This window comes from Phoxinus phoxinus (genome assembly GCF_949152265.1).
Source record: "Phoxinus phoxinus genome assembly, chromosome: 13".
In the NCBI taxonomy this organism is placed as follows: domain Eukaryota; kingdom Metazoa; phylum Chordata; class Actinopteri; order Cypriniformes; family Leuciscidae; genus Phoxinus; species Phoxinus phoxinus.
Window position 1 is genome coordinate 30,572,278 of NC_136888.1, and position 15,802 is coordinate 30,588,079.

The window sequence follows — 15,802 nt, forward strand, 5'->3', positions numbered from 1 at the left end:
AGCCTAACATTGAGTTATAGAAGTCTATAATGTGTTATGTGTATGCTAGGCCGAAGAGATGTGTTTTTAGTCTAGATTTGAACTGACGGAGTGTGTCCGGCTTCCTGGACAATGTTAGGAAGATTGTTCCAAAGTCTATAGAGGGAAATGCATCTTTCATTTGTATTACATGATCAGAGTATTTGTTTAAAAGTAGACCTTTCAAGCTTTCTATAGGCCTGTTTTTCATGTCTGTGAGGCAAGTATCCTATAAGCTGAGTTTCGGTTCATTTATGTGGCACGCGCTTGCAGTCGAAGACGGCGCAACTTTCTGCTCTTAAGTTTAAGTTATTCCATGAACTTTTAAGTGCTTCATCAGATTTGTGGTGTTGCCGGTCTTGGCAGCAATTATCTTGTCGCAAATATTGCACGCACGGTGTTGGTATCGAGCCTGGTGAAATGTAGCCACACTTTTGATCTTTTCCACATCTTTTACATCTATGGGGGTTGGGACGCTTACCCCTATTTACACTACACACATCTGTGGCGCATCCCATCTCTGACAAGGTTTTGTTCTGTCCTCCACGCAGTGCCAACTCACACCAGGAGCATTTCAGAAACGAAGCAACTGGATTCACAAGATTTGCCAGATTTGTATTTGAACTGCGACGGCGTTCGTCAAAAATAGACTAGGCTCCATTCTTTAGCGCAGTGGGACGCTTCTGAAACGTCCCAAAACGAAACACAAACATTGACTAGAGTGGACGGGGTTACACACTACAGCTTAATGTGTGAGCCATGTCTCTGGGCGTAACCAACGTAACTAGTGTTTTTTCTTGAGGTCTCGCTACAGTCAATCATGCTGCATGTTTATTGGCTCACTGACGTTGACAAGATTAATCCCTTAGGTATCGAAATTTGGTACCGAACGATAAGACATTTTATGATACTCGATGGTATCGAGGCAATTCGGTTGGCGCCTAAAAGTATCAAACTCGATACCCAGCCCTACTGCTCGGAGTGGCGTTTAGATGAATATGTAAACATGTGTATGACAAACAGCTGCTGCTTTGATGACGCAAGATACCATGGTTCTGACCCAAGAAATCCAGGTGACTGAATCCAGCAAAGTAAAGGGGGAACTCTGGTTCAAATCAAACAATCAAACCAAGTGTGAAAGCACCTAAAAACAACTTCAGTGATCACTTAATGTGTCACATTTTTCACCCTTTTTTTATTTCCAAGGCCATTGCAGTTATTCAATGTCAATCCATTAACATGCACTGATGAGTGGTTACCACAGTTGTTTCGCTGGGGGTGGTGAATGTCGGCCTTCAACAACAAATGACAACCTTTCACACACAATACAAGCTGAATGATTTGCCTCATAAAAATGCATCTTTTACTTATTAGGGCGAGGATATGCAAAATGTTTGCACGTTATCTTGTTCTTTTCACCCTAGCCTCTCTCTCACCCCTCCCCTCCTATCTCTCAGTTCCTCTCTCTCACTCCCACTCTCAAACATGCATGTTTTCTCCCTCCCTCCCTCACTCTTCCTCTCTCCGCAGTAAATAAAAGATTAAATGAGTGTTCTAAAAACACACACTGGTCACCAGAAGATAATTGTTTCAGCTTTGTTTACTGTGCGTGAGTGTTTTCTCTCTCTCTTCTCTCCTCCCCCTTCTTTTTTTTTTCTTCTTTTTCATTGTGGACCATAATTAAAATTCCTTTATTTTCAAAGAAGTTTCACAAGAAGAAGCTAAATTGCCTTTTTTGTATTTATGTTGCTGTCATTAGCTCACTGTCGCATTTTAGGAAGAATGAGAAAGGAGAAAAAGAGAAAGAAGTGGAGAGAGAGAGACTCTGAATGTCCTTGGGAAAGACAGGAAGATCCACTTCATAGCATGTTTATTCAGTTCATGCTGTCCTTTAACCAATCTCTCCTCTATTGCAACCCATCTCCTCTCCTCTCTCTCTTTTTAGAAAAGATCAGCTCAAAGTCATTTTGTCTCAAGGGTTTGAACCTCTTCTGATGTGCTGAAATTAGAACTGTACTCATTTGTTGCATTGCTGATGATCCTAATTGACACTATGCATTATGCAGAATTTTTTAGATTGACAAATCTGCGCATATAACGAAGGCCATGGATGTAATGATTCCCTAATGGGTCTGAATGATCTATGCTTAACCATGCCTAGCAGCTAGCAAACACAATAAATATGAATTTCCGGAGCGTGTTAGAATGGTGTCATGGATGTTCCGCAATCACCCTCCCTTTCCGGGCTATTCTGTTTTCCCCAAACACTACATTTGGAAAACAGACAGGGAGCTTGTAAAAAGGTGACAATGAGATTTTGAGCTAAAATTTGCCACATGCCTCTTTCATAACCCATGCACGATCAAGGCCATCTGACACCATCTGAATTGTCACCAGATTCCTGATGCCAACAGACTTCTTCTTCTTCTTCTTCTTCTGCTTCCTCTTGTGCCGCGACTGCAAAAAAGGAAACATAGCAAATAAATATTCAAATATTGACAAGAATAATAATACAGCAATTCAGTGACACCAGTTCCTAAAAACTGTTTGTTTTTTTTAATCCCAAGCACTGAAATTATTTATGCTAAATAGGTATGGTGATGATCACAGATTAGAAACAATATTAAAGTCGGCATGAAACGGAAGTTGCAGTAGTCTTTTCTTCTCTATTGTAACACATCAGAGTGAAATGGCTTCACAAACAAGAAAACAATTTGGGGAGTAAAATTGGATTTTGTACATTGAGAATCGATTGGATGGTTGTGGTTTGCTATTACTGGGATCTCGTGTGAGTGACAGATTGTCCCGCCTCACGCCAATAAATGCATCATCAGAAAATAGAAGAGATGTCGCTGCAAGAGGGAGGGAAGTTATTCTGATGAAACATTACGAGGGCACATGAATTAAAAAAATGATGCATGGATAATCTAACAATTCTCAATGTTTATAATAAATAATGTAATATTACATAAGTTGTCCATTTATATTTTTATGGTGATTTAAAAAATATGTTTTTGGTAACACTGTATTTTACAGTCTCCTTGTAACAAGTAATTTCTATAAATTGTGCATAATAACACTAAACCACACCCTAATCCTAACCCTTAACTGAGGACATATACTTTATTATTACTTACCGTAATACTTAAAATGTATAATTACACTGTCACACGGACACCTTAAAATAAAGTGTAACCATTTTTTTATATCATCTGAGCCACGGCCTAGTGTTCAGTGCACTCTGACATTGAGCTGTGGAGCCCAGATGATGTGAGTTTGTATTTGCCTTTTTGTAAAAGTGTTGCCTTTTGTATTTCAGCACCTATGACATCCACACACACACACACACACACACACATAGAGCCCCGTTTCGATCAAGACTTGCTTCTGCTTTTGCTTTTGCTTAGCCAGGCACTCATAATTGAATCTCAGGTTAAGATTACTTCTAGCAGCCACACTTGACTCGGTCAAAAACAACTATTACAAAGATCCAATGTTTTTTTTACACGGCTCTTCACATTGATTAGGCAATGTGCTGCCACGAGAAATGCACTGGATTCTAAATGACAGTCATTTGCATTAAATAAGGAGCGTGGGGCACTAGGGACCTCGCCTGCCTGAATCTTATTGGAACTGGAAGTAAATCACACAGCGCTGTGGGTTTCATTCTCTGTGTGTTATAGTCAGCACACGTGTGATTCAGACATGTTCTCATCAACTGTTCTTTATCGTGTATACTGAAATTGAAAATGTTTTATTTTTTAAAGCAAGACCCCCCCCCCCCCCCTCTTTTCCATTCATTTTCTGTAGCTTACAATTGGATTCCAATTTACATTTTTTACGTCTTTTTTCCCTGTTTTTTATACATGTTTTCAGTTTACAATGTTTACTACATTGATGGAAATTAAGATATTGTCAAATCAATTAATTGTAAAATCTTTTTTAGGAATTAAAATGAAATTCTTTCTTCCTTCCTCAGTCTTTCTTCGTTCCCTACTGAAAGGTTTAACCAGCATGCATGTTTATACTGATACAGGTCGATTTGTACTTGTTAGTTTTGATGCTGGTCTAAATGGTGGACCAGCATTGCAATGAATGTTCATTATTCACACCTCAACACTTACTGGTGATGCTGGCTGCCCAAAGTAGCCTTGTTGGTATCATACCAGCATATGTTGTGTTTTGGATGCTGGTCCCTTAACATGCGATACTGGTTATCTAAGAAGCCCAGTGATCACACCAGTATCGCATGTTAAGGGACCAGCATCCAAAACACAACATATACAGGTCTTTTCAGCAGGGTTGGAGTTCTAAGAAAAAGCATATAATAAATAGTTGACTATCAGCTGTACCTGACTGGAATTACATGGCAACAACTCAAACAAGAATAGAGCTTAAACTACAACGTTAATGACTTGGGACTATTTTGAATTTCTTCATAGGTTTGATGGCGTGTCCTTTCTAAGTCCCACTCTCCATCATCTAACCTCCTGGTCACCACAGAAGAACAGAGGGTGCTGGGAAAGGAGGGGTGAGTGAGGTAAGAAAAGAGGCCTCTAAAAAAAAATAGAAAAAAAATCTTTTTATTTTCAAATGAAAGGCCAAAAAACGTTTTGCTTGCCTCCTCCTGAAGCGCTGTCAAACTCAATCAGTGGTGAGGACTGCTGATGGCTGTTCATTGGCCAGACTCTAGTTGTGGACAATAGAGTTTCCTGTGAGCCACAGCGCACACACACACTGCACGGCGCTCGCAGCCAATCACGGCCCTCTTAGAACAAGCCTGTCAGAGAACAGTGAACAAAACCCTAAAGACACGTATTTACCGCATAAACAGAAAGGCATAAACATTCACCACTTTCGCTGAAACCATTGTTGGGCATGAAAGAGAAATTCATAAAAGAGAAACTGAGACAACTTCGCTAAATAACAACATCACGGCCACCTGCTATACAGAGCGGCTTCTCATTCGCAATGCACAGCAGAAATTAAAACTCCACCGTAATCAGAATTATAAACATAACACCTCCATAAAACAAGCACACAGACGCACAAATCCACATGTACACACGGATGAAAATGGGCCTATAATATGAGTGGGGTAAAATGGCCTTGAGCCTCAAGCCCTTTGCTCAGAACCCAAAAAGGCCTTGAATAGACAAGCCTCAAATCACATTGTCGAACAAATCTGGTATTAAGAAGAGGAAGAGAAGACTTTGCCCCAATTTACCGTCTCTGAAGACTTTAGTTAAGCTAGTTACTCTGGAGCTTAGGTGGAGATGAGGGGGCTATGCTAGCGTGTGTGTGTGTGTGTGTGTGTGTGTGTGTGTGTGTGTGTGTGTGTGTGTGCGTGTGAATTCCTCTTGGTGTTTCGGGGACTGGGAGAAGGGGCCACTGGTCGCCAGACGCCCAGAGTCTGACACTCCTTCAACTTGAACCCCCCTCTTGCCAAGTCTGTGTTTACCCGCACCAAACAATAGGCCTGCTATTGGCAATTAAATGGCATTTGGAGATCCCTGGTGCAAGTTAATGGTATTACTGTTGTGATTCTTTCTCTGAATGGTGTGAGGGATTTCTTTCTGCACCAATAAAACACAGCTCACCGTCTTACCAGCATTACATAGCTTACCTAAGGCTTATGATTCACGGCTGCGTGATTACCGTTTGACTGTTTCTTTAAACGGCATAGTCACAGCTATGGCTGCCGGGCCAGTCTGCTGGATTGCCTCATGTAGCCTCATTACCCATTTCATTTGTCTCGCCATTTTGCCTGTTGGTCGCGAGTTGCTGTTAATCTCCAAATTGAAATACATCAAATGCAGTCCTATGTGACACTGCATTGTTCACCCACGTGCTTGTTTAACGTTTACATTTTGTAACACTGCTGTTTTTTCCACGTTTCATTTTTCGAAATTATAAATTGTAGCACTTTGATGTAATGCAAATATTTAGCCTTGGATTCCCCTAGTTTTAACGTTTTTTTTTTGGATGTGCGTACACCACCTTATTTATTCTCTACATTTCCCTAGACCCAAAAGAAGACTTACAGGGGAAAATAACTATAATTCAATTAAATATACAGCGGCCCCGACAAATATTTGTCAGGTAAACGTAAAAATGCATTGCTGTCATTTGAAAAAAAAAAAAATTACAAATAAAAAAATTCTTCTCTATCATTTGCTTATGAATGGCACTCATTTTAAATGTATTATCTATTCAAGAAAATTTTTAGGGTTTTTATAAACAGAAATAGGACGTTTTTATTATTTTTAGTATATATAGTCATCATGGGGGAAGATGCCCCCCCCCCCCCCCCAGAACATTTTGCATTTACTTTTAAATTGTAACATATTTATATATGAATTTAGCTTGTACAGGATTATGATCCATCAGTCAATGTGTTATTATAGGAAATAAATTGAAACATTTGCTAATTTAGATGCTGTAGCACAAAATGTAAATTATTCAAAGACCACTAATGGGGTAACCCCTGGATAAACTTGGATAAATCCCCTGGATAAACTTTCACAGAATGTATAAATTACTTTTAATATCATTATTTAAAGTATTATTCATGTAAAATACTAAATCAACTATTCTTAACATTTATAATTTTCAATTTAGTTCACTAATAGAATAACCAATGCCAGAAAAAGTAGAATCAAAAGAGTTTTACTGAAAGGTAAAATTATTCTGTGACTTATATACAGGCATATGAATATTTACATATTTACTTGCCCATATTTTAATTGAAGATACGTCATAATAGCAACACTACGAATGCAAATTGAATCGGCTTCAATGAAAGCGAAGGTGTCTGAAATGTACATCTAATTCATGGAAATACTGAATAATAACTCCATTAATTATAATTATTAAAATTAATAAACACTACAACATTCCACAATTATATCCATATACCCCAAGGATCTATTTAATTCATCTTTTTACTTCAAAATAAAAACTATAACTTATTATACTCCACAAATCTAAAAACGTGAATGTGTTCACAAATCCCTCATTAACAAACAGACACAAAAACTTTGATATTCAACATAATACATTTGTCATAGATCTCTATTTTCCAGAGACACACAATTTGATCAATTAACTCTTTCGGCTGACTAAATCTCACAAATGTTGATATTCGGAAAAATAGCATAGCCGTTCAACAAAAGTGTTGAGATGAGATTTTGTGTCATCTATGGTCAAGAGAAATAAATAAGGTGGTTAACGTTTGGTTGGAAACTTCCTGGTTCTCAAACATTAGTAGATCATGCTCATATTAATGTGATAAAAAGCATGTACTCACAAGGTAAAAGTATCAGCTCAAAAAATAACAACTCAATAAAAAAATAGCCTATATTTTCCTGTCTATCATCATATGAGTACAAATGTCACATTTTTACAAAATATTATTAATGCCATGAAATCCATAGGTTTTTAGTGCAGTTTTTGGGACCACTTTATATTAAAAACGCTGCCTTTTTCTTTCACAAGAGTCGTGTGTTTCGCTAGTTTCATTGTGCAGACGGATTGTTTTTCTTTACTAACACAAAAAATAACACTAAATATATGTACGGCACAAAAAAAGAGCAGTTTTTACTTCACTTTTTTACTTCTTGGTCTAAGAATCCTTTAACAATGTCTGCTACAGCTCCCACCCTCCACTCTCGCCCTCTCTGTACCTCGTCACTTGTTTGCCCAGAGATCCTGTTTAGTGTGTCTTTTTCTCCCAGACAAGGGGCTTTGAGAGGAATATGAAAAGACAGATTTAAAGGTGAGAGGTGCTGGGGGGAGGGGGGAGGGAGCGGGGGGGTTTGTACTATAATAGCTCTCCTGCTACATTCAGATACTTCGCTTTTTATCAACTGGCAGAGGAGGGGTTCACCAATATAAAAAATCCTCCACAAGCAAAGGTCAAGTTTCTGAAGAGAAAGAAATTGAGCAGGGAAGAAAAATTCTGACCATGTTTAACTAACTAAATGATTTTTACCCAAAAAAATGAGACAGCGTTGACCCTCGAAGTAACAGATATCTTCTTTATTTAGTGAGAGTGTTTAATATTCCAGTCACTATATGCGACGCGAACGTAGCTTAGCATATGAGAGCGCAGCATGCATTCCTCTTTCTAAACACATGCAGTTATCTAATATTCTGCCTTTTATGAAGAGAATGTCGTATTATTTTATTGACTCATGTTATAATTATAATTTTTTTATAATGTATAAAAATACTAAATAGTTTTTTTGGGGGGGTTGTTATTTTGGAAACACTTTACAATTAATTTAGTTAACATGATGAACTGCACTTCTACAGCATTTATTAATTTATTAAAGTTTCAACATTTAATACATTATTCAAATCAAAAGTTGCATTTGTTAACATTAGTTGATGCACTGTGAAGCATGAACAAACAATGAGCAGATGTATTATTATTAACTAACATTAACAATGGTTAACAAATGTATTGCTGACTGTAAAAAGATTTGTATTTTTTTTAATCACAGCTTTTCTTTTTTTTTATCTTTTGTCCAATCAACTTAGGTCTATATAATATATTGTCTATGTATGAAACCAATCTCCTTCATTGCATTAAAAAAAAATGTTTAGGCGACCTGGTAACTTAAGTTAAACCAACATTCATTACAGTTCATGTTAATTAATAAATTAACTGATGTTAAGAAAGTGTTACGGATATTTTTGTGGCCTTATTTGTTTGTGTATCATTTAATGTTAGATTTTGCATTTGCACATTTAACTTTTTTTTCTTTTTTATTAGCATAGTTCTCCATCCCATCATTTCTGCCAACAAGATCAGATTCAAACTCATTTCTCCAGAATGAGCACCACAACTCAGTGTGTGTGAGCCATTTTTTCAAGGCCACATCTCTGACTTCTCCTTTTCTCTTTCCCTTTTTTTCTTTTTAAACCAAAAAATGCTGACGTCTGTTAAAGGTTATCCCTAAAACATGGCATCTAAATGTAACATCCTAAAAGGCGTAAAACTGTGGGTTTAGAAGCCTGTCTAAAATTCCAGAGGGGATATAACAATCAAAATTGTACACGTGTCTATTCAAAGGAGCCAATTAAGTAATGACATAGCGGGGGAGTCAGGATCAACACTGCCTGAGGAAAACCCATCGGAGAAACACACACACTCACACACACATGGCTGTCATAGCCCCGGGCTCTTTCACCTCTCACACACTCAGTGCGTCAAGCAGCTTAGTTGCATAAACCTTATACTGTGTGGCATTATAGGGAATATTATTATTAATATCATCACTTTTTACCTGGTGAATGTGTCATTGAAAATGTGTAATGGGCTTCTGGATGCCACAAAATGTTATAATGTGTAAATGTAATGGGCAAAAATTAATATTTTTGCATGGAACCACAGAGTACCATTTGTGTAATTTATCTTGTACACTAATATTTGGGTTCATTTAGATTATTTTTTTAAAGAAACTTATACTTTTATTCAGCAAGGACGCATTAAATTGATCAAATGTGACAGTAAAGACATTTATAAATGTTACAAAAGATTTCTATTTCAAATCAATTCTGTTGTTTTCAATTATTCATCAAATAATCCTGAAAAAAAAAGATATTAAGCAGCCCAACTTTTTTTTACATTGATAATAATAAGAAATGTTTCTTGAGCAGAAAGTCAGCATATCAGAATGATTTCTGAATGATCATGTGACACCAGCTTTACCATCACAGGAATAAATTATATTTTTAAATGTACTAAAATATAAAAACAGTTGCTTAAATTTTTTATAATAATTCACAATATTACTGATAAATGCAGATTTGTTGAGTATATGACAATATTAATATGACTATACAATATGACTTCTTTCAAAAATATAAAAAAATAAGTTCAAGCTTTTAAATTGTATATGATGGACATTTGTGCATTATATTATGGACTGATTTTTAGGACCCAACAGAGAATTATTGTGGAATAATTAGGACATGATGTAGACTGGATTATAACTTGAATTTATCTGAATTATCGTACATATGGAATTGTTTAAGTGTATATTTCCGATGAAGGCAGCATTAAATCACCCTCATAAACACTATTTGTTAGTCCTGAAACTCTACGCATGCGCTACACAAGCTATAGCTACTTCTAGATATTTAATTTCATGCATTGTTTTTTTCCTAAACATTACAGCAAGAAGGCAATATGTTGCATTCTCAGATCGGCCACAAGGGGCGCTGTAGCAGGCATTAGTGTTAACGGTCCTCTTCAATGCTCATTTTTTCTTTGTCAGGTCAAGTATTGTCATGGCAGAGAAACAGTTTGGAGAAAATCTTGCTGAGCAAGTAAAAGTTAGTTAAACTGTCAACATGTTTACAGACATTTGAAGGTAACTTCATCACCCCTTTGAGTACTAAGGCTCATTACAGTCACAGTGACACCAGAACATGTTACAAACATTACTGTCTGTGTTGGTGTAATTGAGGACATTAGCCTTAGATCAGAGACGGGCAGCTTTTTGGGTGATCAATCCCACCTGATCAAAACGAATTAATCACACCTGAACAAGCTAAACAATGTCTTCAAGATTAGAAAGCTATATCAGAGTTTTTATTATTGTTAAAGCTAAACTCTGCAGGACAGTGGACCTCCAGGACCGAAGTTGCCCATCTCTGTGTACTAACCACTAAAGATTACCCAAATAATCTTGTCGGAGATGATTAATTATCCTAATATGGCAGTCGTCAACTCACCTTGATTTTATATTTATACAATACAGATTGTTTCAAAGCAGCTTCACAGTAATAAACAGGAAAATAACAGTGATGCAATGAGACATATTCGAATATGAGCTCTAAAATGGACAATAAAGTCATTGTTCAGCTCAATTCAGTGTTGATTCAGTTCAGTTCGATATCTGTGTAAAGTTCATCAGTTATGAAACAAGTTAAATTCAGCATAAGTAGCTCTACAGAAGGCAACAGTGTCGTTATTCAGCTCAAGTTCACATTTTGTTCTCATGCGGTAGTGTCAGTGCTGTAAAACTGATAGTACTGAATAAGAGTCTTTAAACCCATCTAAGCAAGCCAAAGTCAACAGTGGCATGAAACCCAAACTCAGGTGACGGTAGTGGAGAAAAATAAACCTGGGAGAAACCATGCATGCAGAGAGAGTTATCCTCTAAATTCAGTCGTGGCCTAATTTTTAGAGAGTCAGATTTGTAACCCGAAGGTTGCAGGTTCGATTCTCAATACCGGCAAGAAATGACCGAAGTGCCCTTGAGCAAGGCACATAACCACCAATCGTTCCCCGGGCACCGCAATGAATGACTGCTCACTGGTACAACCACTCCATGGTTTGCAGTGTGTGTGTGTGTGTGTGTGTGTGTGTGTGTGTGTGTGTGTGTGTGTGCGTGTGCGTGTGCGTGTGTGTGTGCGTGTGCGTGTGCGTGTGCGTGTGCGTGTGCGTGTGCGTGTGCGTGTGCGTGTGCGTGTGTGTGTGTGTGTGTGTGTGTGTGTGTTCACTACTCACTACTCCTAATGTGCGTTCACTAACTTTGATGGGCTAAATGCAGAGGACAAATTCCAAATATGGGTTACCATACTTGACCTTCACGCCACTTATACTCTCCACTCACTTATTTAAATAGTAGATTTATTATTTTTGAATTTTTTACCATAGAATTTTAATTTTTACAGAATAATTTGTCCAGAAAAATGGGACTTGCATCTCATAATAAGTGATTCCTGTGCATCAAAGAGACGTTGACTCTCACCTTTCCCTCTGATCCGGTGTCGTTTTTGTGATTTTCCTATCTACCCATGCCGCCTGCAAGGCTTTAACCTCGTCCATTACTCATCTTTGTGATGTCAAGTAATAACTGTATCAATGAAAAACACATGAAGAAAACTGACGTAATCCAACCAACGGCTCTTTATTACGGCAAGATAACGAAACCATCAAGTAATGCCATCCTCTCGACCCGCTGACTCCCAGTCAGAACCTAATCCCTGACCCAGGCCCATATCTCGGACTATATGGGAAAAGAATATTCCCAGTCTCGCTTGATCCTCCCTCCTATCGTATCCCTTTCCCCAGGGACTCATCTCCTGCAGCGCTGCAATTTAGAGCATTTCAGCCCTAGCTATGATCTTAATTAGCTACACCTCCATCCGATTTCTCTCTTGCTTTCCTCCCTCCCTTTCAATGTCTCTCGCTCCCTCTCTCTCTCTCTAATTAAGCTCGGAGTGATCCTTGGCCGAGGGCCTCCGTGTGGGTGAAGAGAGACAGAGAGAATCTGTTGGCCAGGGATTACAACCTTAAGCTAGGGCCACATCACAGGCAATCATCTCCCCCACCACCATCACCCCCCTCCAACATCCCTGAGTACCAGTGCAGCATCAGCCTATGTTGTCCATTAATTTGCTTTGTATATTAAGCAGCCCCTTAACTTGAGTCAAAGAGGATTTCCCACTCTCAGGCAGACACTGTAATGAGACATGTCGGAAGAGGTGATTGGTTTTAGTGTCGGACACAAGCGAAGAGCCCTACGTTTAGCGTGCCCGTCCGCTTCCACTCGTGTCCTCGGGTTAACAGATGTTTTTGGATCCATTTCAACTCAAGAGGCAATTGAATTTATAGAGGGCCAAGTCTTCGCCGCAAAAAAAGATGACTCTTACGATAAATGTTAAATAAAGTGGAGTCCCAAAATCAATTGTGAAATACCACAAAATTCTGTTCACCAGCAATTATCCATGGGATTTTTAGTAGATATATGATTTTACACGGATGTCCTAGCAGAGGAACCACATTCTATGTGATCATGTTTCACTAACATTTGACAGTCTAAACTAAAGGTATCCATGTGCTTTTTTAAAGGGTTGGTTCACTCAAAAAGGAATGTCGTTTCAAACCTGTAAGACTTTCGTTCATCTTCAGAACACAAATGAAGAGCTTTTTTGATGAAATCTGAGAGCTTTCTGTCCCTCCATTGACAGTCTACGCAACTACCACTTTAACACTTCAAAAAGTTCATAAAGAGATCGTAAAACGAATCCATATGAATTGAGCGGTTTAGTCCAAATTTTCTGAAGAGACACGATCACTTTATATGATGAACAGATTGAATTTAGGCTTTTATTCACATATAAACATTCATCAACACACACATCAGTTCAAGCATGTTCGCTTGATGTGCGAGAACAAGGTTCATTCTCGTGTTACGCAGCACGTTTGAGCTTCTGTTTATGTTCGCTGATCAATGTTTATATGTGAATAAAAGACTAAATGAAATTGGTTCATCATATAAAGTGGTCAAGTCTCTTCAGAAATGTTTAACTAAACTAGTTTTATGATCTCTTTATGAACTTTTTGATGCGCCAAAGTGGTCAATGGACGGACAGAAAGCTCTCAGATTTCATCAAAAAGATCTCAATTTGTGTTCCGAAGATTTACGGGTTTGGAACGACATGAGGGGGAGTAAATGATGACAGTATTTTCATTTTTGGGTGAACTAACCCTTTAACTGTTCAAATACTATTTTTTTTTTATCTAAAAAGCTTTTTGTGAAAAGTTTTGCTTGTACGCATAGGTGCATTTTCTCTATATATATTTATATTATTTTCTTTGAGTTATATTGTAAAGTCAAGCATTTTCAACTGTGACAGATACATTTTGGGGCAACCATATGATGTTGAAAGTGATATATGTATGTATATATATATATATATATATATATATATATATATATATAATATAATATAATATAATATATATATATTGCTGTCAAAATCTGTATAAAAAAAAAAAAGTATAAAATTCCCCTAATGTTGGAAGGTGTGGCCAAAAGGTATTTAGACCCTGGTACACAGTCATTTTTTTGTAAAAATTCTCTCTCTCTCTCTCTCTCTCTCTCTCTCTCTCTCTCTCTCTCTCTCTCTCTCTCTCTCTCTCTCTCTCTCTCTCTCTCTCTCTCTCTCTCTCTCCCTCTCTCTCTTTCTCTCTCTCTCTCTTTCGATTTCCCTTTCTTCCTTACTCACTCTCTTGCTCTCATGATGAAAGTGCATAACCGCTGGTTCCACTCTTACCGAGAGGCAGGCCGGTGATTAGTGAGGCGGAAGGCCAGCGCAGCCCCTTTCATTTGGGCCCGAGTGGGGGGGACCAGCGAGGGGAGGGCCACGGTGGTGTATCTGTGGCTGACAATGGCGATTACCTTCCCCTTTATCTGGCCAAAAGAAGGGGCTTTGAGAGAGCAATCTGAGGAGTGGAGGAAATGGCACGACACGGGATTAGCCACACAACAGGATGGTAAATTAAATGTTGGAGATGAAAGAATGAGCTCTGACATGCATCAATAGAGAGCATTGGCTGCATTCTAATAATGCAGAGGAGAGAAATACCTGCAGAGATTAGAAAAGGGGGAAAGGGAGAGGGTGAGAGAAAGAGCGACACAGAGAGAGGATATGAAATCAAATGAATGGGCAACCATAACCGTGAGGTTAACCGTGTGTACGTTAGTGTCCCTGTGATCCAAGATCACACACAAACATACTGTGTTTGTATGTTGAGTACTGAGTGAACTTTATTCATGCATCATTACTCAACAGCCAATGCACATCCAACTCACACACACCCTTTTCCATTAAGCCACTGATAGTGCCAGAGCCCAATCTGGAACCGGTCCCAATGTCTCTACCCAAGATGAGGACAAATCTGATCCTGATTGACCGGTACTGTAATGGCGAATGGGATATTGTTATTTTCTCATGAAGGCACAGGCATGTTTTTCCATTGAGTCTGGGTTGATTTTATTTAACTTATGACCATTGAACCAAAAGCAACTCATGGTATAAAGCTTCTGAATTAAATCACTTTAGATGAATAAAAAATAATGTTCTCAAACTTATGTTTGTTTGTGCACATGTAACTTAGTTAATAGTGTCATTGTTGTCACCTGGTTCTGAAAAAGATTCGGCAATTAACAGTTGAGCACCTGATCTGCTACAACAATCATTTTGGTGTAAAAGTTGTACTTTAAAGTCACGATGAAATGGAAGTCGTGACAGATCTTTTCTTCTGTATTGTGACATCTGAGTTTGTTGAAAGAAAAAAAAAAGTAGGGCTTGGCCTTTATTGGTTGTTGACTGGATCTTGAAATTTGGGCATTGCACTCAAAAATGGAGGCAGATGAACACGAGCTTGCAGGAGCGGAGTTTAAAGGCTAGGCAATTTTTTTATAACGGCTAGCAATAGCGAACTAGCTTTGAAAGCATAAAATCCCTCCCTTCAGAGCGTCTCCAAAACCACACCTCCTCCAAAACACATGAACGGTAAAGCTGGGAGCAAACAAGCGACACGAGAGACGGCGTTAAACTACCTCATGTCTCAAAGCACATTACATTACAATAATAATGAACATAAACAACTTAAAGAACACTGACCTGTACCATCTGACTGCTAAAGATTAATTTTAGCGTTGACAGTGTTAACATTGAAACGCATAAATTCCAGTCATGAACCACTCCGAGTATAACGTAACGTGTTTCCATCTCTTCCAGATTATAGTAGTTATGGTGTGAACACCGTATAGTCTTGTTGTTTTGGTTCAGGAGGAACTGTAAAAGGTGGCGGGTGTTTGTGGTGCTCGGTGACTGACGTCTGTCTAACTCGGCATATCATGAAACGCGTTGATGACGTGTGATATCTGCGTTGGCAGGTGCGCGGAGGTATGGAAATGCATACGTTGATAGGCATGTAGGACATCGTATCATTGCATTCAGACCACTTAACTTA

General features: G+C 38.3%; 1 protein-coding gene across 2 annotated transcripts in view; it reads left to right on the top strand.

The window, feature by feature from the left end:
- Positions 1–15,802, top strand: part of otx2b (orthodenticle homeobox 2b) — a 79,162-nt gene that overhangs the window by 27,640 nt on the left and 35,720 nt on the right. For both annotated transcript variants that reach the window (XM_079632793.1, XM_079632792.1), the window contains one exon: positions 4,461–4,558. The gene's annotated coding sequence lies outside the window, so the exon portion shown is untranslated. The remainder of the gene's footprint in view (positions 1–4,460; positions 4,559–15,802) is intronic.